Source organism: Rhinolophus sinicus, chromosome 3, assembly GCF_057876585.1.
Source record: "Rhinolophus sinicus isolate RSI-liver-muscle chromosome 3, RSI-T2T, whole genome shotgun sequence".
Taxonomy (NCBI): domain Eukaryota; kingdom Metazoa; phylum Chordata; class Mammalia; order Chiroptera; family Rhinolophidae; genus Rhinolophus; species Rhinolophus sinicus.
The window spans coordinates 5,944,037-5,969,097 of NC_142503.1; the positions used below are offsets into that span (position 1 = coordinate 5,944,037).

The following is a 25,061-nucleotide window of genomic DNA, read 5'->3' on the forward strand; positions in this document are numbered from 1 at the left end:
GGGTTGTCAAGTAGAAAAGTACCAAAATGAGCATTTCTTCCTCATTGATAAGCTACACACTTCATCCCAAATTAGACCTGCTATAAAGCTTGTGTTGTACACTGAGTTGTAAAGTTCTTGCTACCAAACGCTTCCCACAGATGTATAAATGCTGAAAGGAAGAGGGGAATTTGCCTGAGTAAGGAGCGCTCTCCTCTTTTCCATTCACATCAATCATCCAAAGGCACAGTAAAAACTGGTGATCACAAACACTGAAGTTTAGGACTAAGCTAGTGTGGGGACAGAGCCAGGAGTGCAGTTTCCAGGCTCTCGGCCTCACATGGAAAGGTGCTGGCTCAGGTAGTAAATGGCCATCAACTGTCACTGGATGGCCATCAGCTGTGGCTAATTGGCCGTCAGCTGTAACCAGTGAGTCACTGGCCACTAATACAACTACTGTGGCTACGCTAGCAGAGAAAATGGGGGCTAGCAAGAAGATGGTGGCTGAGCTAGCAAGCGGCGGAGTGTGGATTGCAGATTGCAGAGAAGCGGATTGCTAGCAAGTGAGATTGTTTGGCAGAGACAAGTGGATGGCGGGTTACGGATAGTGTGGCTCCTGCTTCCTGTGTCTCCAACCCAGACACCAGTGAGAATATAGTGGTGTGACTCCCCTATCTATGGCTCCGTGGGTGTTCCTTTTTAGCCTCACCATGTCCTGCGTTCTTATGTGGGGAGCGGGACCAGAGACCTCGCGTGACTCCCTGCATGACAGCTAGAAAGTCAAGTGGGATGAATGAGTATAAACCAGCATGTAAACAGAAATTTGTGTCTTTATACATCGAAAGTAAAATGTATCTTAGCCCACGTTATGAGGACTGTCCCAGGGTAATATAGTTTACCGATTTTTTAAAAACTAATTCACAGCATATTCAGGCACCTTGAATTACATGAACCAGCTGTCTACTGCCCAATGAAGGTGTCAGCTTGCAAAACGAGAATGACCTAGCTTAGAGACTGGCCTCAAACACAGGAGCTCCCGATTTTCTAATGGAAATACTATCTGGCCTTAGTTAAGCTCCAGAGGTGATTTCTTCCCAGAGAGCCGTCATCACCTGAAGGTCTCAGGTGCACAGGGGCGGCTCTGATTCTAGCTGCAGGTTCACGGCTCTGGTTCCATCCTACCTGGTGGCTGGTGAGGTGTGAGCAAGCAGAGAGCCATGATTCTGGTCCTGTTCTCAGCACATGATCAGATTCTGGTCACATGATCTGCTTCACCCTGACTGAGCTCTAGATGACTTGTCAAATAACTGGACGGCTGCCTACCATTCAGGGGTGTCAGCAACTGCGACAAGAACGCATCTATCTAGGAAGCTGTTTACTGGCATTAGTAAAGGCAAAGCCATTTTTAACTTCTCACAGGCTTCTGCTTGCTGGCAGGGACAGTTATAACAAAACCACCTGAAAATGGATGTTACTGGTAATCGGCCTGGGACGGCCCAGGGTCCAGGACAGACAGGGGGCACATTCCACCGGGTATTGTGGGTAGCTGGTGGAGAGTGTAGCACAGGGAATACTAATAGAGGGAAGGAAACACAAAGTCAGGGCCAGGGCTGGTCGCAATGCCTCAGCAGCCACCTCCAGGCCTGCTGGGCTGGGAGGAGGGAGCATTTTCCAAGTCGGAGAGCCCAAGACGAGACTGTGTGGAAAAGCAGTGATGGGAGCTGAGGCCTGGGGTGGAATGATGCAGCCAGCCCTCAGAGACCCCTCAGGGTACAAGCCCTCCTTCCTCCATCCTCTGCAGGGCCCCCACGGGAGGAAGTCAGCTGGTAGCAGAGGCCTAGCAAGCTTTTGATGCAGTCCCTCTGACTGTACCTCCCCGAGCCTGGAGGGGGTCACCAAACGAGATCTGCCAGGGCAAGCAGATAAGAAAACACCAACCTGCCCTTTATTTTTCCCTAATGTCAAGCGATACCTGCTTCCATGCAGAGTCAAGCAACAGTGCTCAGCCCTGTTTTTATTTCTAGTGAATTTCACTCCCCCCCAACTTCCCTTCCATGGCTGAGTGGGCCCCCCCTGTGCAGGTGAGACCTAACCGAGAGCTGCAACAAGTGCATTGTGGGATGTGCTTTGGAGTAGTGGCAGATGTTCAGCCACAGCAGCTCAGCTCATCAAGAGAAAGTCGATTCATTGAATCACCACACTAATACTTGCCAACATTTAGGGTGCTATCTATGGAGCAGGCAATTTACATGTATTAACAGTCACTCACATTCACAAAACCCTGACGAGGTAGGAACTACTCTGACCATTTTAGAACTGAGGAAAGTGAGGCAGAGAAACTGAGAACAATCCGCAAGTTTTCACAGCTCGTAACTGAGTGACAAACCCGGGCACCTCCATCCAAAACCCACTCCCATAACCAATACATGCATACCGCCTCATAATCATATTGAAAAGTTCTAGAAGACCTTGATATATAAAGAAATCCTGCAACCAACCTTCCTCGTGGAAAAAAAAAAAAAGTCTACTTGAGTGAAAAGGATCACCCATTTTGTAATTGGTAAGTTTGACATTTGCATGTTGTATTTGCTGAGTACCCACGCGCTAGCTTCCAAATCCTCTTTACAGAAGTGAAGTCAAGTATGATTGACTGAAGCAAGTGATTACACATTTATTCTGTTGGTTCCTGTACACTGAACATGACGAATGGTGTGGCAGATGGTACTTCTCCACAGATGGCCTCAACAGTCTCCCTTCCCACACGTGCCTGGGCCGTGAGCCTTGGCACATACCCACCAGTAAGCACTGCATTTCTCTGGCCCCATGAATCTGAGCAAGCCCTGGGACTGCCCTGACAGCAGAAGAGACACTGTGCCAGTTCTGGGAACAGTCTTTAAATGGCCAGGAAACTTGTATTTCCTGCCTCTTGAAGTCCATGCCTTGTACATGTAAGAAGAGGGAGGTCATACAGCAGGACGCTCGGGTGCCAGGCGTGTAAGTGAAGCCATCTGGAACACTCAGCTCTGCGAAGCCTCTGATGACGCTAGCCCCAGCCACCACGTGTCTGCAATGCATGAGGGGCCCAAGGAGAACCACCCAGCTGAACCCAGCCCACCAGAGGAACAGTGAGAGAAAATGTCAAAGGATTGTCTTCAGCCACTAAGTTATGGGATTAGGTGCTACAAAGCAATAAATCAAGGACACAAATCAATGTATCCATGTAATGCATTTCCTTCTGAGAAGAGTGAAAGGATATACAGCCCTGAGCTGGAAATAAGAGAACTACATTGTTTGCCTGCATTCTCAGGTAGAAAACGTAACCTGGGAGCCAGGTCTCCTCGCGACATTTTAGGAGGACCCACCTCCAGAGGTCCAGCAAGCCTTTATCACCAGATTAGTTAGTCCTCTTTTTTTTTTTTTTCTTTTTTGCACTGGAAGTTTGTACCTTTTGACCAGCTTCCCCCATTTTGCCCACCTCTGGAAACGACCAATCCGTTTTCTATATCTGTGAGTTGGAGTTTTAGTTTGTTTTTTTAATTTTAGAATCCACATAAGTGAGATCATTTGTCTTTCTCTGTCTGATTTATTTCACTTAGCACAATGCCCTCAACGTCCATCTGTGTTCTCATGAATGGCGGCATTTCCTTCTTTTTTATGAATGAATAATATTCCACTGTGTGTGGAATATATATATATATCTTAATCTATCCACCAATGGACACTCCGTTGCTTCTGTATCTTGGCTACTGTAAATAATACTGCTATGAACATGCCGGTGCAGATATCTTTTCAAGTTAATGTCTTTGTTTCCTTCACATAAATACCCAGAAGTGAAATTGATTAATCATAAGGTAGTTCTATTTTTCGTTTCTTGAGGAAACGCCATAGTGGCTGCACCAGTTTACAATCCCACCAACAGTGCACAAGTGTTGCCGTTTATCCATATCCTCACCAGCACTTTGATGACAGTCATTGTAACAAGTATGAGGTGATATCTCATTATGGTTTTGATGTGCGTTTCCCTGACAATTAGCGATGTTGACCACCTTTTCATGTATCTGTCGGCCATCTGTATGTCTTCTTTCGAAAAGTGTCTATTCAGACATTTTAATTGGATTATTTGTGGGAGGTTTTTTTCTTTTGCTTTTTGCTACTGAGCTGCATGAGTTCTTTATATATTTTGGGTATTAACCCCTTATCAGGTATATGCTTTGCAAATATATTTTCTCCCATTCCAAAAAGAAAAGCCTTTTTATTTTGTGAATGGCTTCATTGCCTGTGCAGAAGCTCTTTAGTTTGATGTAGTCCCACTTGTTTATTTCTGCTTGTGTTGCCATTAGGTAGTTTGTAATATACGGCAATTATATTTTCAGGTCTTGGTACTTCTGGAAAATCCACAGGGACAGGCAGAAGGGCAGCCTTTTCTGAGTTTCCAGCCTATTGTATCCAAATGGTTCTGGCTATCACCACAAGGTTCCCTTCCAGCTTTGAAAGCACGACCAGCTGTCGGCTACATCAGTCTGAGGAACCATGTAAGGATGGCGGCCAGGCCCTGGGCGAGAAGAGCGGCCTACCTCAGTATGCCAGCTTTGCATCACATCGTTTCCACCCCGTGTTCCTGAAGCTAAAATCCTCACAGCCTTCTCTCTGGCTGCCAGGCTTGTCAGCACCTTTCCAAGAGGTCAGGATGCCACTTGGCCAGCGCCGGGAGCAGCCTGCCTCTGCCTGGGCAGCTGCAAACTCGCTTGTCCCCTGTCTGTGCTGCACAGTCCTCCCAATGGCTTCAGGACATATTTCATGGTAAGCTACTGAACTGAAATTACTACTAATAAACTTCAATTAAAACAAAATAAAACATGTAAGCTCTTTATGCCAGGAATACTTCACACATGACCTAAAGGCCTCCGCCAGCGTCATGAGGACATTCACTGAACTGGAGCCAGAATTATATATATATTTTTTTCACATTATAAATTAGTAACTTGCTTTTGAACACTGGCCTCCTCTTGGTATGTCTGTCAATCCTTATAAAATTCCATGGGTATATTTGAAAGTAACTGTGAAGTTAGCTTTCAATTATTCATTCAGTCTGTTTAGAGCTCTTGAGCAAGTAGGTGGGGAATTTGCGAAGTAAAATTCTTTTTGGCAAGCTGAGGTATTGCTGCTTCAGTACCCAGATTCTCACTGCTTATATGCTCCCTCCGAGCATGGGGCCTGGAGCCTTTGGAAGAGTTATCTGAAACTTAAGCACCACGAAACCCTAAAGGTGTCACATTCAAACAGACTCAATATAGTATCCAAAAGGCTCCGCGGCCTGTGTAACCTCAGAAGAGGAGGGGAAGTCAAGGCAATAGCTGGGAAGATGCTCGGGGCATCTGTTCACAGGAGTCCTTTCCTCACCACCTCCCCTCGCCATCTGGATCTCTGTCTCCTCTAGCTTTCTTAGAAGTGACTGTTCCCAGAGCCAGCCATGTGTCACTAGCAAAGTCGGCAGTCCTTAGCTACATAGGGATCTACCATGAAGAGACCCCATGTTAAAAATAAAGTAAAATAAAATCCATGTTCTCACAGGGCTGCAGGTAACAACAGGGTAGTTCAGCTTTCCCATTTAGACTAACAGCCTCAGTTTTTATGTGTAGAGGCTCTCACAGCCGCATAGAACTTGATAGGTAATTGTAACATAAACACATTTACCCAAATGAGACTTCCAGAAGGAAACAACACGCATAACGTATAAACTCCATGAGTCTCAAACAACACACTGCCAAAATAAATAAATAAATAGCCTTCTTTATAATATGCTCTTCTTTCAAAAATATTTGTCAAAATGTCTCCCCCACACCAGGTGCTTCTCTTTCTGGTTTACATGAAAGGAAGAAAATAGAAGGGAAGTGAGTTAATTCTTCTGGTTCACAAACAACTACGTGATGAGCGATGACATGGATGGACCTCGAGAGTATCATGCTCAGTGAAATAAGTCAGACGGGAAGGGACAAGAACCGTATGATTCCACCCCCATGTGGGATATAAAACAGAAAGCAAGAAAAGGAGCAAACAAGACAAACAAACTCATATTCACAGACAACAGTATGGTGGTTACCAGAGGGGAAGGGGGTGGGGGGAGGGTAAAGGGGGTTGAGTACATGGTGATGGAGGGAGACTAGGCTACGAGGGTGAGCACACAGTGCAGTATGAAGATGACGTATTATAGAACTGTACACTTGAAGCCTATATAATCTTATTAACCAATGTCACCCCAAGGAATTTAATTTTTAATAAAACCAACTATGTAATGAGAAATGACAAATCGATCGCATTTGCACACAACCTGAGATATTCAGATAGTCTTCGGCAGTCAGATGTTAGGCACTCAACTGATGATGGCTCAACTCAGGTAAAAGCAGCATTTAGGGTGCACAGAGGAGCTGATAAAAGAGAGAAATATTCCTTCTGCTAAAGCACACACTCTGACTAGGAATCTTAGCCAACATGCTGGAATTACTCTACAAAGGAGTATCCACAAAAAACCCAGACTGTACTATTAGGAAATGGAGCACTGGTACTGGGCAGAGAAGGCTGGCGGCAGGAAGGGGTCTTAAGCCACTTAGTTATCTGCCTCTGCGCCAGTTCTCCTGTTCACATCCTGAGGCCCGTCGGTGTCGGGAAAGGTCGGTTTTCAGTCTCTATTTTGACTGCACAGCACATTGCACAATGGAAAAGACTGTCCTGCAACGAAGGTGGATTATGTGATTTTCATCCCTAAAAATCATCAAGAAACGTATTGTACATTTGGGGCCATGAGATGAGACAGAGTGAGCTCATTGTACAGAGGTCTCGGCATCCAGCTCCCTGATGGGAAGGGCTCTGCACAATCCCACAGAGACACGAGGGACTGCAAACTTCTCCAAGATCCTGAAACGGAAGCCTTGAATAGTTCTATCTCTTGCTTCGTAACCTCGAAGCCATTTCTGATTCTCAGGCCCTGTCTGTGTTGGAGGAACCCACTCTGAAGATCGCCATATCCTGGCTGCACGAGCTCTGACCGTGCCACCATGCACGATGAGTGGAGGGTCCCCCCCAGAGCCCTGGGCCGGGGTACCAACCATGTATCCATGCCAGTGGGACACACCTTCCACACCTCCACCTCGCTCATTAGTCCCAGCAGGTGAGGCAGCTCTGCCAGAGCATGGAGACTCCTAAAGTCTTCCAATTGCTCCCATGCCCACTCTTTCTGCCACCTGCCATCACGGCCACCTGGGCTCCAGGTTCTAGCGACTCCTCAGTGTTTGCACCTGAAGCACCAATTCAGGCTCTGGAGGAACACTGGAGAAAAATGGCTTCCATACCAGGACAAGGGACAACCAGCTGGAAAACGAGCATCAAGAGAGCAGAAACAATCTCTTTCCTCTACACACTGTATTCCCAGAGCTGGGCCTGGGGTCTGGCAGAGGAACATTCTGGCAAACACTTCTTGGTTGGCTGAATGCTATTCACCCTAGGGCCACCTTGGAGCTGGACGATGGTAAAAACCAACAGCCCTTGTTATAATAGAGGCCCTTCGTAAGCCTCTCATTAATAACATAATGATCACCATCTCTCTGTGCGGGTTTAGAAAAGGCTGTGTGCTTGGAGACAGAGATGCACTGGTCAGCCTCAACAGCGTCTTCCAAATTCTGGAATTCTGTGGAATAGTTGTATCAATTAGGAAGAAGTCAACAGTCAACAAACAAGACACTATAATTCAACCAAGTGCATTTTCCTTCCTCTGAATCAAATCTACCTCCTGTCTGCCAGGTCAATTTGAATTAAGATAACAGACAGGATTTGACAGGATTTTCTATTTTTAACAGAATAAAGCTATTAAAAATTAGCCCATCCTCTTGTAAACTATGGATTACTTTATAAGCAAACAAAACACCTTAGAGAAAACCTGTAATCAATAAATACTACAAAGGACAACTGCATGCAAGTTATGTGTTTAATACTGAAGTGTTTCTCTAGATGTGAGGAAATGTCAATATAATTCTTTCAAAGCAAATTGGTTATTTGTCTCTAGGATGACAGGGGCTAAATGTGTAAGGAGAGATCTTTTCAGGAGGGAACTGTATTTCTCCTTCTTTTTTCCACAGATAAAAGGCCACTGTAATAACGAAGACTTTCTTGACCTGGGGTCCAGCCAACCTTCTCCTTGGAATTTCTTTTCATGGAAACAAAACAGAAGGGAGAAAAAAAAAATCTCAGCTGTTCTGCTTTATGCCCCTACCAATGAACTAAAAATGCCTGTTAAGTATTTAAATGTCCTCATCACCAAGAGATTGTCATCTTCCACTTGCCTGGAACTGCTTCCAATTTTATTCAGCACGCACTTTGCCTCACACCTAATTCCACAGCTTCTGACCTCTTTGTTCACAGTGAGAGGTTATCCTCTTGTTTCTCCAAAGAATGATCTATGGTTTGGCCAAAGCCATCCATCCTGGCGTTAGACTGAGGTTGACAATTCAAAGACGTTGAGCTTGCCGATTGTCTGAGGTCTTGACACTGTTCTGTCCAAGTTCCCAGAACTAATTTTGGAGTACTGGAAATCGGCCACCACAGGGTACGTTTGAACTTGTTAAAAATAGCACAGCTACCCCTCCAAACATTACAACTTACTATGGCAGCAACCAAAACGTCTTTCTACTGTGTGTCCCCGAAAATAAGACTGGGTCTTATATTAATTTTTGCTCCAAAAGACACATGAGGGCTTATGTTCAGGGGACGTCATCCTGAAAACTCATGCTAGAACTTATTTTCCGGTTAGGACTTATTTTCGGGGAAACACGGTAGTTGCAAACTGGCTTTCTTCTCTGGAATGTAGTCAAGGAATAGAATTTCATGGCATGGGATTTTTGAGATTGTCCGTAACACTTTTTTAAATAGACTTTCCACTTTAGAAGTAATAGCAAATAATTTTTTAAAAGATAATTAATATAGAATTGAATGTCTTTTCTCTAAGTATAAGCAAGCCATGTGGTATCCTGTAGATCAATAGGAAACAATATTATTTCAGAAGACTCCCTGGGCCTCCACTCCATTTAAATACAGAGCATTTAATTAAATAAACTCAATTAATCATCTGGAAGCTAATATGGGAAAAGAAAACAGCTGACAACCTCCTGATTGCTCAGAGAAACCAAACATTTCAGACACGTATATTTTATGAGTTTCATATGTATCTCCAATTATGTCTTTATATGAATGAATTCCTTTAGCTCTCTACCAATCCTCAGAAGTGTACTGTCCAAACTCTTTTACAGAAATACATCTACAAAATCTTGTTCTTCCTACATATAGGAAAGACACAAGACATGCATTTGGCTGGCACTGATGGCCCCCTTCGTAGGGGCTTTTTAAATATCTGACATAAACTGGGACATATTTGGGTTGCCATGCATGGTCAGGCAACGTGGCTAACTGGCAGAAGTCAAAATTTATCACATCAGCCAGGTTTGAAAAACGTGGGAGCCTTTTTCTGAAGAGGAACAAAGATCAACAAGAGCAATGCCACACACGCTCGGGCAAGCAGCCTTCTCCACGTGTATTTGATTTGTTTTCATTAAGCTTACCCCGCAGGCTTCAGTAAGTCTGGTAGCCCACCCTGTGTTCACTCAAAAGTGCAATTAAAGAGGAGCCCACCAAGGCCCCGCAGCCCTGCAGGCTTCCCACCTCAGTCCCCAACCTGAGCCATTCACTCATTGCTCCTGATCCAGGCATCTTAGGGATGACTTTGCCAAGCCTCCAATCACAACCCTGATTCTTCCCACTTGGTGCCATCTCCCACAAACTCAAGGCAGTTAATATGGGCCCCAAAGCCTGTTGTTCTTTGGGAAACATACACGTTTAATTTGAAAACAAAAAATCAAAAGCCTATTGAAAGGCACTTAGTGGCAAATCCAAAACTGCATTACCGTTCAAGTGTTACCACCACTAATTAAAAGAGACTCTTGATTACCGGTTGTTGGGGGTGAACATGTAGCCACATTTTACAGGCCACGCCAAGGAATAGCTTGGCCAGGGTGCCAGTCCACTGGGGTTGTGTTCCCACTCCAAATTGTGTCACAAGGCTTTGTGGTAACACTCTTCTGCAGATCACAAGCTCACGTGTGGGAAAGGTCAGAACTGCGGCTGCTTTTGCAAATAACGATCACTGTCTTAGACACAGGACAAAAGAAGCCAGAGTTGGACTTCATTAAAAGCAAAGAGAGACATGGAATCAGCATTCTCTGGAGCTCAGGGGGGGTCTCCATTAATCAGGATGGGGGATCCTTTCCTTCCTGCTCCCCCTCCTTCATGTTGACCCTAAACCAACCCACCAATGGAGCCGGGCACTCTGAGAGAGGGAAAGGATCTGGATGGTATGTGGGTGACACTGGAGAATTATGAAACAAGGTCTGCACCTGACTGAGTTTCTTCTCTAACCCACTTGTATACTCACAGGCTGAGAGGTCATTGTGATTCTCCTATCCCTTGAGAGAAAAGAGCAAAAATTTGAAGGAAAAAACTGAGATTTTTCTAAAAGATAATGAAGGAATTCAGGGTCACAAGATGAAATGAAGAATGTTTATCAGTGTTCTCTTTCATCAACCCCAAAACCTATACAACTCGCTTCCACCAACCAAAACAATTACATGTACTTCTAAATTGTTATAATTTCCATTATATGAGAAAAAAAGTCCCTTTTCAACACCATGTAGACATTGGGAAATACCCTTCTTTTCAACCCTAAACTTAAGGTATGTTATTCTCTCTGCTTTCCTCCCCATATTGGTCAAGTCCATCTTCCCCAGCCATGGTCCAAGTTCAAAGCATAATTTCCTTGAGCCTCCCTCAATAAACAATTTATTCATTGGTAGATACTCTTCTAAAAAATGTGTTCTAAGTACTTTAACTGACAGGGGTCTGACCACTGTGAAGACTGACTTCTCCCCTCTCTTGTCCTAACTGTAGTTTATAGCCTCGAGAACCAAAGTCCCAGCACTTACACTGACTCCATGAAGTTCTACTAGAGATGTGACCCTTATGATACAGATTCTTGGATCAGGGACAAGTGAAGTGTGGGACATCCAGACAGCCCTTTGGATATCATCTCTGGGATGTGTTCCCTAAGATTCCCACTGAGAATCTTCAAGGGCTTTTGTCCATACCAAGATAAGCCTCCATGAGATGGAAACCCAGCAGATGGACCTGGAGAAAATACTGTTCAAAGTTAAATAATATTTGCAGGTGTAAGCTTTCGAGTGAATGAATCTTTGCAATTTTTACTTGCCAGCCTGCAGTTGCCTAAAGGATTTCTTTTCACAATCTGGTGATAGGACCAAGGAATTCCATCACGGCTGGCAGACAGAGAGTAAATTTGGCTCCAGGCCTGATTATGGAGTCTGCTTGGAAAGCCATGACAGTCACCATGCCCTGTGTGGGCTTGCAGAGCTCCACCGCCCCCCCTGCACCCCCCTGACCACTACACAATTTACATTCATGGGCAGCATTTTTCAGTATAGAAAGCTGTAGGAAAACACTCGTTTAAGATGTGCATTGTAAAAAAACAAAACAAAACAACAAGGCTGGATAAGTTGAACAGAAATACTTTCAACTCCAGCCCCTGGGTTCAGGTACGCCCACCGGCCCAGCACCACCTTTGTGGTGTAACGAGGGGCCAAGGCAGTGAGAGTGATTCAAAGGTGGAGAGAACTGAAGGCCTTGAGAGGCATAGCTCGAAGGCTTTGGCTCTTTTCTATCTTGAGGCAAGACTGAGGAATAACGGGGGTTCTGAACGCCTTGCCACAAACTACTCAGAGTTACCTGATAAGCAGATGTGTGCTTTTCCCAGCTCGAGAACACCATCAAATGTGAAGCAAATGCTGGGATGTAACTCCACAGCCATCACATTTCTGTCCTACTCATAACTGCCCTAGATGAGGTCTGGTCTACATGAGTCAACATGAAGCAGCCCAGGAACAAGTCTCTGGGCAAAAGCACAGGGCTATGGGGTCCCTGTCACATCAGAGGCAACTCTGAATCTCCAGAGCACAGAGCCAGATACTGGAGACGCCAGAGAGTATCAGCTAGAGATATGAAACCAAGCAAGTCCCATTTTACGTGAGGGCATGGGGTGTGCATTGAACAAGAGAAGGGAGGAGAAAGGGACTGAGCTGGGTCTTGTTAGTAATAAGGGTCAACTAGAAGACGTTTGAAGATCGGCTTGACTCAAAACCTTCTGGTGAAGGAGGAACATAATTAAAAGACTGCTGGATTAGCAGCAAAATTGACCAGAGGAGGGTAATGATAAGGAGGGAGAAACGGAGAATCCCTCAGATATGGGGGGAAAAAGTCATCAAAGGATATTTGAGGAGCAGCCTTATCAGAAAGGACGGGAATCCAAAGTCCAGTATTCTTTCCACATTGGACATCTGGTCACTTTACCTTGGGCAAAGTTTCATGTCCGGGCACTGGCCCTCTGTAAAACATGATCTTCCTTCTATATTTACAGTCCAGAAATATTAAACTTAAAGAAACAAAATGCCTACCTTTGATTCCTAGCTTAAACTTTAAAGGAGTTTTCCTTCGCTGACATGTTGCCCAATATCCTCCAATTTTTAATTTCGGAAGGATACGAGGTGAGGAGGTAGCAGCTAATAAGAAGGGGCTGCACATATTGGCGCCTAGGCTCTGAAGCAACATTCCAGGTTCTTCCTAGTGTTCCAGCCTACCCACAGAAGGCTAGGATCCTACACATGTTAGAGGGTCCAAAATCAATACACGCATATGCTGTTAACATTGGATCTTTCCCAGAAAAGGAACTGGTTAGAAAAAAGTAAAAATCATCACAAGTAATGGTCTAATAATACATTTTCCCCACTGAGGGCAATCTGTTCAATTATTGAGTATATAACACTTACGTGTTACTTACTTATGATCAACTCCAACTATCAGATCCAATACAAATCAACAATTACTCTAAAGGAGGCCTTACCCCAACAGAAAGTGCATTACTTTCTTATTCCTTGTGTTTCAAAACTGAATAAATGTCCTGGCAACATGGAAATTTCTCTAATCGTGTAACCAGTCAATCAATTGAGTGGAATGCCTACCTAGCTCTCCTTAAAATCTGGAGAACATTGACTCATTGAAAGAAAACAAACAAATCTCTCTCTCTCACACACACACACACACACACACACACACACACACAATACTGACCTAAACAGTATTTTATTGACCAATTAAAACCATCAAAAATAACATCGAAAATAAAATGTCACCCTCTCCTTTGTCATCTAATATGCAGAAGGAAATATTAATGGAACTATTAAAATGCAATCTCATAAATAACTCCTGACCACTGACCAAGGGTGAGTAATAATTTAGGACTGGTGATAGAAAAACATGGTCATTTTATAAATTGTACTCTTAATTTGTGTCTAAGTTACGCTGCAAGTTTGGGAGGAGGCAAATTCAGAATAAGCTATTCTGCAATTATGTTGGTGAGGGGTCAATAAAAGTGGTGCACTAGAATTTAAAACACTGTCAGTCTCCATCTTTGCATACAACTACAAGGGCTGAAGAAATTAGACGTTGTCAAAAACGCTTGTCCAAAACATCACAGGGCTGCGTCAAAATACTTTATTACTAACGGAGAGAGGCTCGGGAGCACTGAAGGCTGGCCAGTCCCAGCGAGCTTCTGAGAGCCGTGCCGGGGGTATCTGGAGCTCAGACTGTCTGCGCCAAAATAAACACTCCCACGGAAAGTCACCATGTGGAAACCAACTGGTGTGGGGAGAGCAAGGTGCCTGAGAGAGAGCCGAGGAAGCCCAGAGGCAGGAGGCACAGAGGATTTTTCACACACTAAACAGATGGAAGTTGCAATAAACACGAGGGGAGAACTAAAGGCACTTGCTTCCACCCAGAGACAGCAGTCAAAGAGCAAGGCAATTACAGGCAATTCATATGTATCGCTACCCACAGCCTAATTTCAGCTTGTACTTTAGCTGCAAAACATGTCAAAGCACATAGAAAGAGCTAGAAGCAATTCTATGACTCTCCCTCATCTCAGGGAGAAAAACAGCACACTCCCCTTTAAGTAGTGAGGCTCTGGGCATTTAAAAATCTGCATTATGCCACTGGGTCTGGCTGTGACAAGTTACCCGCCACACCTGCTGAAGCCAATACCCTGCTAAGAAGGTGTACGAGGGCACAGATGCAGACAACTTGAACCTCCCCCCATCACAGGAAAGCGGCACCCACCACATGTGAGCAGAGTGGTTCTCTGGGAGTTCCAGACCCCTCAGCTCTGAGGAGACCAGGAGATTCTGTGTTTTCAAAGACATCCCCCCTGAGGTCTGCATCTGGAAGAGTGAAAGTGGCAGAAGAGATGTATATTCTAAGAAATAACTGGGAATCAGGGTGGGCCAAACACTGCGCGGCTAGGCTGGCTGATTAGTTTAATGAATTGATTAAATCCGGTGATGTGGTCTCATCTGGAAGCAACCCAGGTTTGCCTGTTTCCCTTGTAGAGATCACAGCTCTGACACACTTCCCAGGAGGTGCCTCAGTGCCAAAGAAACACTGCTCATCTTGGCATCCGGTGCCCTAGCACCAGGCTTTGTGAAAGTCCTAGAAACCCAGACTATAGTTCTCTGTAAAGGCAGGAGGCTTTGTTTAGGCCATTGGCAGTTGAATGCACTCTAACGTTAGAGGTTATGGCCCAGATTAACTTTTTTAACAACTTTATTAAGGTGTAAGTTACATCCCATAAAAATGACTCACTGTAAGTATCCAATTCAACGATTTTTTTGAAACGGGGAATTGTGCGATCATCTCCAAACCCCAGTGTTAGAACATTTCCACCATCCCAAACAGCCTCCTGCCCACTTGCAGTGCCCAGTGCCCACCCCCAGCCCCAGGCTACCACGAATCTGCTTTCTGTCTTTCTGGGTTTACTTTTCCAAGACATGTCATATAAATGGAACCATAGGATACGTGACTGTGACTGGCTTCTTTCACTAAGCGTGATGTTTTGAAGTCCACACATATTGCAGCATAGATCAGGCGCTCATTTTATTGCTGAATTGTGTTCCATTGTATGGCTTTACCACATTTTGTTTATCCACTCATCTGTTTCAGCTTATTAAATCTATAAATTCAACTAAGTGACAGGCTTATGGGCCTAATCTCCAAAATAAAATAAGAAACCATGCCATATTTCTAAAATACTCTAGAATTTCTAAAATCTCTGTAATGTGTCAAAATATGTAATAAGGATACAACACATTCCTGGAAATTGCATGGGGGAAGGGAGCGGGGGAGCGGGAGGGGGCTGTGCTATTTTAAATAAGTAAACAATGTCCCTGAGTTTCAATTCTTCTATGTTTCTATATGCACACAACGGTTTAATACACATGAAGTATTTTATGCCGATGTCTAAGTCAAGCAAAGTCATCAACGCCTTTAGGAAACATTTACTTCCTGTGCAAAGAGCCCTATATTGGCGTAAGTGATGCATGCAGCCCTTGGCTTACAAAGGCATTTGTATTTCAAGACTAGGCTGATGAATCCGTTTGGGGTACTTGAAACAAACATTTTCTTCTTGGAAAGAATAGTGTTTATCTCCCAGAGTTAGCCCCCAAAAGTCTTGTTTCAGACGCAGCCCCTCGCCTGTTCTCCGCGTCATAACTTAGTGCTACTGATGTGTTTTGCATCCTCATTCCTGAGGCCCTATCCTGGTAACCAAACATCCTGACACCTTCTGTAGAGACATCCTGCCCTGGTGCCTATCTTTACCACAACCACCCCCCTTTATCTTCTTGAGGACCTGTCTCTGAGAGGATGCACAGACCCCATGCAGATGTGGATTCTGACTGAGCCACCACTGACGTCCCACCATCTCCTCTCACATACTTCATCCACATACTCAGGCAGGGCCCTTGGAGGACCTTTCTCCGACCCCTGAGTCACAGGGACAGTTACGCCCCTGTCAACTGCTGTTGCCCGCACCACACCTCTCCAGCTGCCCGATTCTGGCCAGGAATCCGTCCACCACCGCTGACATCTCTCCAGCACAGTAGGCGGGCCTGTCCCCTGGGGACCTGCCCGTTGCCATTCAAGGTGGAGGCTCTCCAGACTCCCTGCCCAGTTAGGCAAGCAGCTGGATTAAACCGTGGGCTTCTGGTAGTTATTCTACACCACTTTCTAGAACTCTCTTAAAGCCAAGCCCACAGCTAGAACACATGGGAATTTACATGACAGATGTCTAAAAGCAAATTCTTACTTAGTTCATCCTTGTGTGTCAACTGGCATGAACAATGGCTGAATTAGATTATCTGCTGAAGAAAGGAAGTGGGACATCCAAGCAACTTTTTCTGCGGTATGCTACCAGCCACAATGTTCTCAGCTTTACAATTGATAATGTTTTACGGCAGATCTAAATCTCGGTTCTGTACATAATCACAGAAGCCAGGTGTGATTCCAAAATCCATCAGTTGCAGGCTATCCAACCATAACTGGCCCTGGCCTCCAATGTGTTCTCTTTCCATGGCGTCCTTGAGAAGTCTTGGCAGCAGGCAGCCACCTCCCTCAGCAGCTGGCTGAGGACAGCTAGGGAAGCCCTCACCGAGATGTGTCACCTCTCCAGTTTTTCTTACAGAAAGGTCAGTTCTTTGTGTGGAACTTTATCTGAACTCAGTTTGTGAGACCACACCTCTTCTGAGAAGTTTTAGCCAAGCACTAGCCTTTTTATAATTTTACAGGAAATTCACAGGAAACTTAGCAGAAATTTTCTTTACTTTTTTTTTGGGGGGGTGGGGGGCTCCTTTTCTTTACATAGGCACATCATATATCGTTGCCAAATGTTGGGTGAATCTGAAGTGACTGAAAAGAGGCTCTATTTCCTGTGAACAATTTGTCCTTGCTCAATAATGACTGTCACTTACCTAGAACTTCTTTAATTTCACATCTCAGCAAATCCAGTGTTGTTTCCCCAGTAGGGTTGGTTTCTGATAGCATCACTCTCCTGCTTGCTTATCGTACATATCTGTAATTGAATTACCTATTGCAGTAATGTGATCTACTCTCAAATGTACACAGAAATGCAACATAAAATAAAATGGTACCAGTGTATATTTCCTCATCATTCTACATGAACTCGAGTCAGCCAATTCCACAGAGATACAGTGACAGATAATGAAGGAAATATGGAAAGATATGATTAGTGAGTTCATGGCCTTCCAGAAGTAAAAGAAATTCACCCCCTAAAAAACTTAGTCTCTTAAAATTAGTGTTTTTCACTATTAAGCAGGAAACCAATTCTAGTATATGTGGCGGGGGGCGGGGGGGAAGAATAAAGCATAGAATGATTTTATTTTTTCCAAGTGTAACAGTACTGCCAATATATTTTAAAACTTAGGAAAAGAAAACATAGTGCGTACGTCTTTGTTCCTGTCAAACAACCATTAATCTTGGACAAAAAAGAAAGAAGGGGAAAATTCTTGTTTTCTTGAACCCACTGTTGGGTTAATCCCATTTTGAATGTCATGCCCCAGGTGAAATATAACTTGTCTTTGAAGTGGCCTGGCTTCAAAATGCTCTATGAAACTCAGAGCCAGGTTTCCTTGGGTCTCTAACCTTTAGATGGCAGAAAGTAATTATGTCAATACCAGCACATTACAATAAATCATTTCTTTTACACTACCTTCTCTGGGATCAGGTTTTCATTGGCTTTGTTCTGTTTGGCTTAAATTCTGAATCAAAACAAGTTTGGGGTAGGCTCACTGGAAGTGAAAAGTTTTGCTAAGTATGTTCTAACTTACTTTCATTTTTTTCTCCTTCACATGCTATTAGAAATTGATTTCATATATCAGATAACCAGGACCTGATAAATACAGCCAAGAAATAAGTGATGTATTGATCAAGTACATGAAAAGCTGCTTCTTCAAACTGTTTCCCAGTGAGCTCCTCCTCACCTGTTGCATTTACCTTTATGATGCTACCGACATATGCAGGAATTAGAGACCGCAGATTACCCCCTGCCTATGGCAGATCATTTCTGCAAGGCAGCAGGCAGAGTGAGAAAAACCGGTAATTTTCAACAAAACTTCTGCGTCTCAATTTTAAAAGTTTGCTGGGTACATACGGGAAAATTTCTGTGTTGTCAGCATCAGTATATGAAGGCAGCATAAACAACTTAAAGCATTTATGGATACTCACCTTGGGACTCGAGAAAATGGTTCACTTTCTCTGTCTAAATTTGCAAATCGATGTAGGTGGGCAGAAATGTACAAGGTCCCACATGACACAATTTGCATTCTGATGTAGCGCAATTTGTCAGACACCGTAATGTACATCTAAAAATTATTTAACACTAAAAATGTGTCATCTCGGTGTTAACATTATACCCTAAGTATTTTGTCTGAGTAACTATAGCAACAATTTCAGAAGCATTTTTCAATACAAATTTAGTATAATTTTTAAATCAAGAATTATGGAGGAGTGACTGCAGTATGTGGGACTACTTTGCTCAAACGCTTGTACACAAACTACTACAAAAATGGATTCCTTGACTGGGACATATTATAAACTGATTGACTTGTTCAGTCCTGCAAACTATATGATTTGTAATCCAAACCTTTTCTTAGGGATTAGTTTCTAAGCTTAGTTAACTCTAGAGTTCCTGATTACTTGTTTATGTGACAGAATGCCTATATACCTTTGGATGGACATTTAGGTGTAGCAGACGCAAAGCCTCAATTTCAATGATTGTATAACCAAAATAAATAAATAAATAAAAGGACATATGGAATCATTAAAAATAATCACCGAGTTAATAAAAACTATCTAATGGTCCAGTTAAGCAGCTCTCTCTAACATCACGGGCATTTCTGAGCAATTTCATACAGTATAGAGAAAAGGTGGTTGGTTTTAACATCTGGCCCTGATCAAGAGTCTAAAGTGACTCTGTGCAAGATTTCTTGTTGCAAAGCTATGGATGGGGTTTCAGAAGGTCCATGAACCCTCTAAAGCTTATGCCAAAGTTTCCTTCTATGCGTATATATTCATTAGGGTCCCACAGCCACTGCACTGTATGTATCTATGTTTTGATCTATCCAGACACAGTGAAGAAATACTTCTAAAAGGAAATGGCAGTGAAGAACACAGGCTTATTATTACCAAATTCTGAACATCTCAAAAACTTTTTTTGGACAGACAAGCTTTACCACCCAGGAGACTAAAGTCTTTGCTCGCAGCAGGGATCTCACAGCTGTTTGCCATTAAAACCATCAAATAGGTTAGTACAATTCGTAAAAGGCACAAAATGATTATCATCATCCATCTTCTCCCCGTTAAGAAAAGTGTGCACAGGCTAAAAGCGTGTAAAAGCAGGTACTAGTTCATTGTCTCTTGGTTCCTTGAATATGCAAATGAGTGTGTGACTGTGCAGCATCCTGGAGGATTGGCTATTTCCTTGCAAAGTTTCTACAAGAAAGGAACGTAAGGATATCTGTGTTTCAAGTGGCCCAAACAGTTACATTTCAAACTGGTTTTTCATTAAAACATGGATACAAATCTTTGGGGTAAAAAAAATCCATGTTCCCTTTAGTGTAAACACAGGCATAGACAAGAGAAGTTATTTTATAAGTGATACACAACTTAAAGTGTTCTCTGCTTGAACTGAAATTGTGAACTGGTCACTCAAGATAGCACATGATAAACTTTGCCCTCTCTTCAATAATGCAACTGGCATTAATTAGTAATTAATTTAGCAATCCTAATTAGGTATTAAAAATCTTCCCTAGTAAAGTCTGTTCTTGTCTTTCTGTGTCTGCTTAGAAAAAAAGACTAACTATAATTAATAACACATCTGCTACTCCCAAACTTGGCCATGAGGACAGAGCTCTTCTGGAGAACCTAACAGTGACATACGATTGCTTTTCTTAACAACAAGCTGCAACAATCATTTGTAACTCTCAGTGTTTGAACTAATGGCTCCCGAGGAGCAGAACTTTGTCAGTATTAAACGTAACCATAACGTGCATTGCCTTCACTCAACTTCGACATCTTTCTGGGCAAAGGCAATCGTCACAGGGAGGAAGACAGACGCACAGACAGGAAGAGTTTGCAGGGAACTGTCTGTCCCTGGAAGGAACCTTTCTATGCAGAGGGCTGTGTGTGGCAACCACCTTTCCTGTTCCTTCTACCAGCAATGCTGACAGCTCCTCCTACTCACAGACAGCTGCCCCCATCCTCCACCCCTATGAAATTATTGCGCGATCTGCCTGGTCCTGCTGTTTGCTGGATGGGACTCTCACCCACTCACCCAGGACTGTGTCGCTGCTCTTAGCATCGTCTCTCCCTCTTCCAGCGCTCGCTCTCAGCGCCCCCTGCCGGGGATTCCCGGGACGCCGCAGGCGCAGGAAAGTTAAATCCCAACTCTGAGCAGCTGCATCCAGGTACAAAATCAGCAAAGGCGAGGAGGTGAAAGCGCTTCCCGCCAAAGCCTGGGGAATCGGCTCTGACTGCGCTAGGCCCGGCACCCGGCGCCGCCGGCAGCGACCTGAACCACAGCATTCCTCCTCGGTGGTTCGCCCGCACATCTTAGGAGAACCAGTTCCCTCCGGGGCCCGGATCTGTCTCCGGCCCCGAAACCCTGAACCAGGGGATACGAAATCCGTGGAGCGGCGGAGGGATGCCCGCGGAAAGGGACTAGCCAGCCGGCAGCCCATTGAGTCGGCGGTTCCCCAGGCCTCTGCATCCCAGGCAGCGACATTCCGGGTGGCCCCCGGCCTCAGTGTTCCTCATTAACCAAAGCGCTTAACGGAGTTGAGCCCAAGTCCCATTGCCTCCGGTTTTTCACGCGCGCCGCAAAACCTTTGTAACTCGAATAGGAAAACCTGCCGCAGCTGGGGGGTTGCGGAGCAGCGGCTATGGGACCGCGAAGTCCCAGCTATCCGGACCTTTCCTTTGCTCCCAACGATGCGAGCCTGGACGCGCGCCGGGTGCCGGCACAGACCTCCACCGAGCACCTTCGCGAGGTGTCGGGTAGGGTTCCCGCCTCGCCCACCGCCCGGTCGCCCATCCGGTCGCTTTGGCCCCTTACCTCTGCACGCTCAGACCTCGGCAAAGGCAGGGACACAAACTTCCAACCCGCGCACTAGCCCAGCTTGGAGCCCCCTCAGTGGTGGCAGTCCCGATCCTGTAAACGCCACCACCCGGCGTCCCCCTCCCAGGCCTGCACATCCACCCTGCCCAAGACGGACAGGACCCACCCGCCCACCACTGCCGCCCCCAGGTCCCCGCCAGCAACGCGGCACTGTGGGGGCTGCGGCCTCGGTGGGGCAGCGGTGGCTCACCAGGTGCGATGCGCTCTCCTTGTGCCAGTCACCCAGCGCCTGTGGCCCCGGAGCGGTCTGAGGGTTCTCTCCAGCTCCCGCAAGGGAAGTCGAGGCAGCAGCCGCCCCCCACTTGCTGCACTCCGGGCTGGGGTGGCCGTCCTCCGGCGTGCGGCCAGGCCTGGCTGGGGGGAGGCAGGTTCGCTCCCAGAGGGGGAGATGGGCGAGGAGGCAAAGTTGGGTGCCCGAACCAGCTCCGCAGGGGAGCCCCCGGGATGAGCTACAAGGACCCACGGAAAGGGGATGGAGACTGGGGGCGGCCCCGGGTAGGGGCAGCGGCCGGCGGGGGACTGCGGAGCCCACCCTCCAAGGAAGGGCAGAGCGCGGGAGCCGGTGCAGTGAGAACAGCTGCCGCCGGCGCCGCCTTCCCGGCGAGTAGAGCCGCGCTGGGTGCGCGAGCTGGGAGCGCGGGGCTGCCTCGCCCCGCCCCCGCCCCGCCCCCGCCGCCGCGTCTCCTCCTCCCCCTCCCAGGCCGGGTGAAACCCGAGCGCTCCACCCCGCGCTTGACCTCCGCGGGCCCCTCCCCCGACACCGCCCCTTCCCGGGACAGGACCCCCTCTGCATTCAGGGCGACCCCCTGTACCCCAGGAACCTCACTCCGCCCTCCCTGGCGCTAGAGCGCCTGACCCTGGACTTTCCGGGGCTCCCATGCCCCCGCCCCTCGCACAGACCTTCTTCGGTGCTCCCCGCCCCTGTCCCGCCGCTCAGACGTGGCTACTTGGGGAGTTGGGGGGGACGAGGTATAAAGCGCCGGAGGCGGTGCGGGTGGAGACCTAGACGTGGCGCGTGCACTCTGCCGGCCTAGGCTCCAGGTACGTGCGGGTCCCCGGGCCGAATACGGCGTGTGGTGGGGTTGGGCAGGGGCCGCCGAGTCCTTCCCCGGACTCCCGAGTTTGTGATTTTTTTTTTTTTTTTCTTTTTGTGTGACATCCTATTGCGGGCTGAGATGGAAACTCCTTAAAGACTGAGTTGCTGCGGGTGGGGGATCCTCCTTGTTTGGGTCGACTTCAGCGGAGATCAAGCAGAGAAATGAACAAGTCAGACGAGCCAGGGAGGCGGGTCAGGGGATCCCCAAGTAGCCACGCTGAGCGTTCAGAGATGAGTTCCCAGTTCGTGGGTGAACAAAGTCAACTTGTCCAATTCTGGGCCAATGTTACTTGTTGCACGTTTGCAGAATCTTCCGGCTTTACCGAGCAAGTACTCTGGTGAAGATTCATACTTGGAAAGCAAAGTACCTTTCAAGACTCCTAGAATTTGATGCTTTAGCAAAATGTCAGTTCAGAGCTCCGAAGGGTGGCGCGTCACCGTTTCCTTCTGGATGAGGATAGGGACAGTCTCTCTGGGCCCTTTTTTTCTCCATCTTGTCTTCAGAGGGTGGCTTTCAAGTTCCCCTTGCATAAGGAAACGCAGGAACGCCTCACCACTGCCCTCTCTTAGCTAGTGACACAGGATGCTGCTATGGCCCACAGTCACACAAAGCTCCAGAGCCAGTGTCTGGTTGTTGGGATACCCCGTGCTGGAATGGCCCAGTGTGCCCAAAACTGTGCCATGGAGCTTATCTGTGAAACAAAGAACCCATCACTGGCTGGAAGGTGTCATAGCCTGCAGATCCAAGAGAAGGACAATAGAAATACAAATTGACATTGATCTGTCTTTGTAGAATTTTATTTTTAATAAGAGAATTAAATGAAAGCCATTCTGAAGGTTTCCATAGAAGCCAAACCCAGCCCCAAATTTCCAGTGTCTCTCTCACACTGGGGATGAGCTGCCTGGGGACTAGAGGCCTCACTCGGATTTCCTTTAAGACATCTGGGAGGAAATGTTAGTGGCTGAGTGCCTTTTTGGAGGAGCATTCTTCCAAGGGGGGGGGGGGGAGCAAAGGGGGCACTGCAGCTGCCTGGCTCCTGAGACCTTACTGAACAGCTTAACACTTCTCTGTTCTGTGCTTAGCACCAGGGGCACTAGCTCTATTCCTAACTTTCCGATTCTCTTGCCTACGTGGCACACAGGCCTGGGAGTGCCCTGGTAGGAGGAGGCCGACCAAGGTCTAACCTCTCCTCCTCATAGGAGGGGAGGGAGGGGAGGGAGGGCGCTTCCTTACACTTGACCTTCTAGTTCTTGGATGGGTAGGTGGACCTTTGGAGCCTCCGGCCACCAGAGCAAAGGGAGACAGAAATTAGGATCCAGATGTGTTTAGTTAATCTTTGTCCTTACCTTTCAACATTACAGTTAAAGGCATGTACACTTAAAAAAAAAAAAATCTTGGCATATAGAGAGCTAAGCAGGAAGACTGATAAAATAACGATTCACTGGATAAATTATGTTAACTTTATGTGTACGTGGGGGAGGGAGGTCAATTTTACAGGCAGTTTACAGGCTACACCCAAGCATTGTTAAAATATGTATACTTAGTGATAATGAATTATAAACAAATTAATAATGAGTACTGACAAGAAATGAATGAATCATTTAGAGTGCATCCTTAAAGTGAAATGACCCAAAACTGAGGTCATGATTCTGCTTTGTGACCTAGGGAAAGTTCCTTAACTTTTCTGAGCTGGAGTCTCTTCAGCTGGAGCTTAAACAAACCCGCTGGCACGTGAGTCCTTTGTAAGAATTGAAAGAGAAAAAAGGCGATAGAAGTAAATACTCACCCAGGGCCCAGCACAGAAGGTGGCTCTCTACTAAAAAATTATTTTAAAGAATCCACAGGTGTTTCCTTTTTCCAAATGAAATTTCTGGGTCAGTTTTTACTCACGGAAGAACTTCCTACCATGTTTTCCCGAAAATAAGACCTAGCTGGACAATCAGCTCTAATGCGTCTTTTGAAGCAAAAATTAATATAAGATCTGGTATTATATTATATTATATTATATTAATTATATATTATAATACATTATATTATTATTATATAAGACGCAGTTTTATATTATAGGAAAATAAGACCCAGTATTATTATTATATTAATTATATTATATTATATTATATTATATTATATTATATTATATTATATTATAGACCCGGTCTATAGTAAAATAAGACTGGGTCTTATACTAATTTTTGCTCCAAAAGACTCATTAGAGCTGATTGTCCAGGTAGGTCTTATTTTCGGGGAAACACAGTACATTAAGCTGCTTCTCTTCACATTGTAGAACTAGACGTGCTAATTTCAAAACAAAACTGTTTAGTTTTCTTTTAAAACCGACAGCTCTCCCTACACTGTTTTAGGTTAGCTATGCTCCTAATGTAAAAGGATGAGGGAACCAAGCAAACACTTGGTGAAAGTGATGAATTCTGGGGCGCTGATTCATGTGACTTGAAAAACGCCATCCATTTCCTGATTCACCTCAATTTCTATGGGGCAATATGAAGATTCTCTTATGTCTCTGAAATAATGAATCGATTTTGTCTTGTCTTTATTTCCCTCCCTCGTGCTTGAATACCAGCCATGTCTGCTAAACTGCCACCTCAGAGGGAGCAGCAGGGAGGGAGCCCAAGAGAATGTCACCTGGAGGAGATGAAGATGCTGCCGGATCAGGAGTGACGTTGAAGGGGAACCTTGGTATCTGTGACCCTTACGATGTGTGAGATTGCACTCATAGCAGGGAAAACCTCAGTCCAGAAATCATGGCATCTGGACGCATACGTCTTAACTGGATTTCCTAC

General features: G+C 45.6%; 1 protein-coding gene and 1 non-coding gene across 5 annotated transcripts in view; one reads left to right on the forward strand and one right to left on the reverse strand.

Moving 5' to 3' along the window:
* Nucleotides 1–21,772, reverse strand: part of SEMA5A (semaphorin 5A) — a 421,628-nt gene extending 399,856 nt beyond the window's left edge. For 2 of the 4 annotated variants that reach the window (XM_074329094.2, XM_074329093.2), the window contains exon 1: nucleotides 21,357–21,772. The gene's annotated coding sequence lies outside the window, so the exon portion shown is untranslated. The remainder of the gene's footprint in view (nucleotides 1–21,356) is intronic. The other 2 variants (XM_074329090.2, XM_074329092.2) reach the window with 2 other exon arrangements.
* Nucleotides 21,773–24,672: 2,900 nt separating this feature from the next.
* On the forward strand, nucleotides 24,673–24,742 carry LOC141570936 (small nucleolar RNA SNORD123). The gene has a single exon (XR_012495376.1). It is a non-coding gene; the product is annotated as a small nucleolar RNA SNORD123 (small nucleolar RNA).
* Nucleotides 24,743–25,061: the final 319 nt, after the last annotated feature.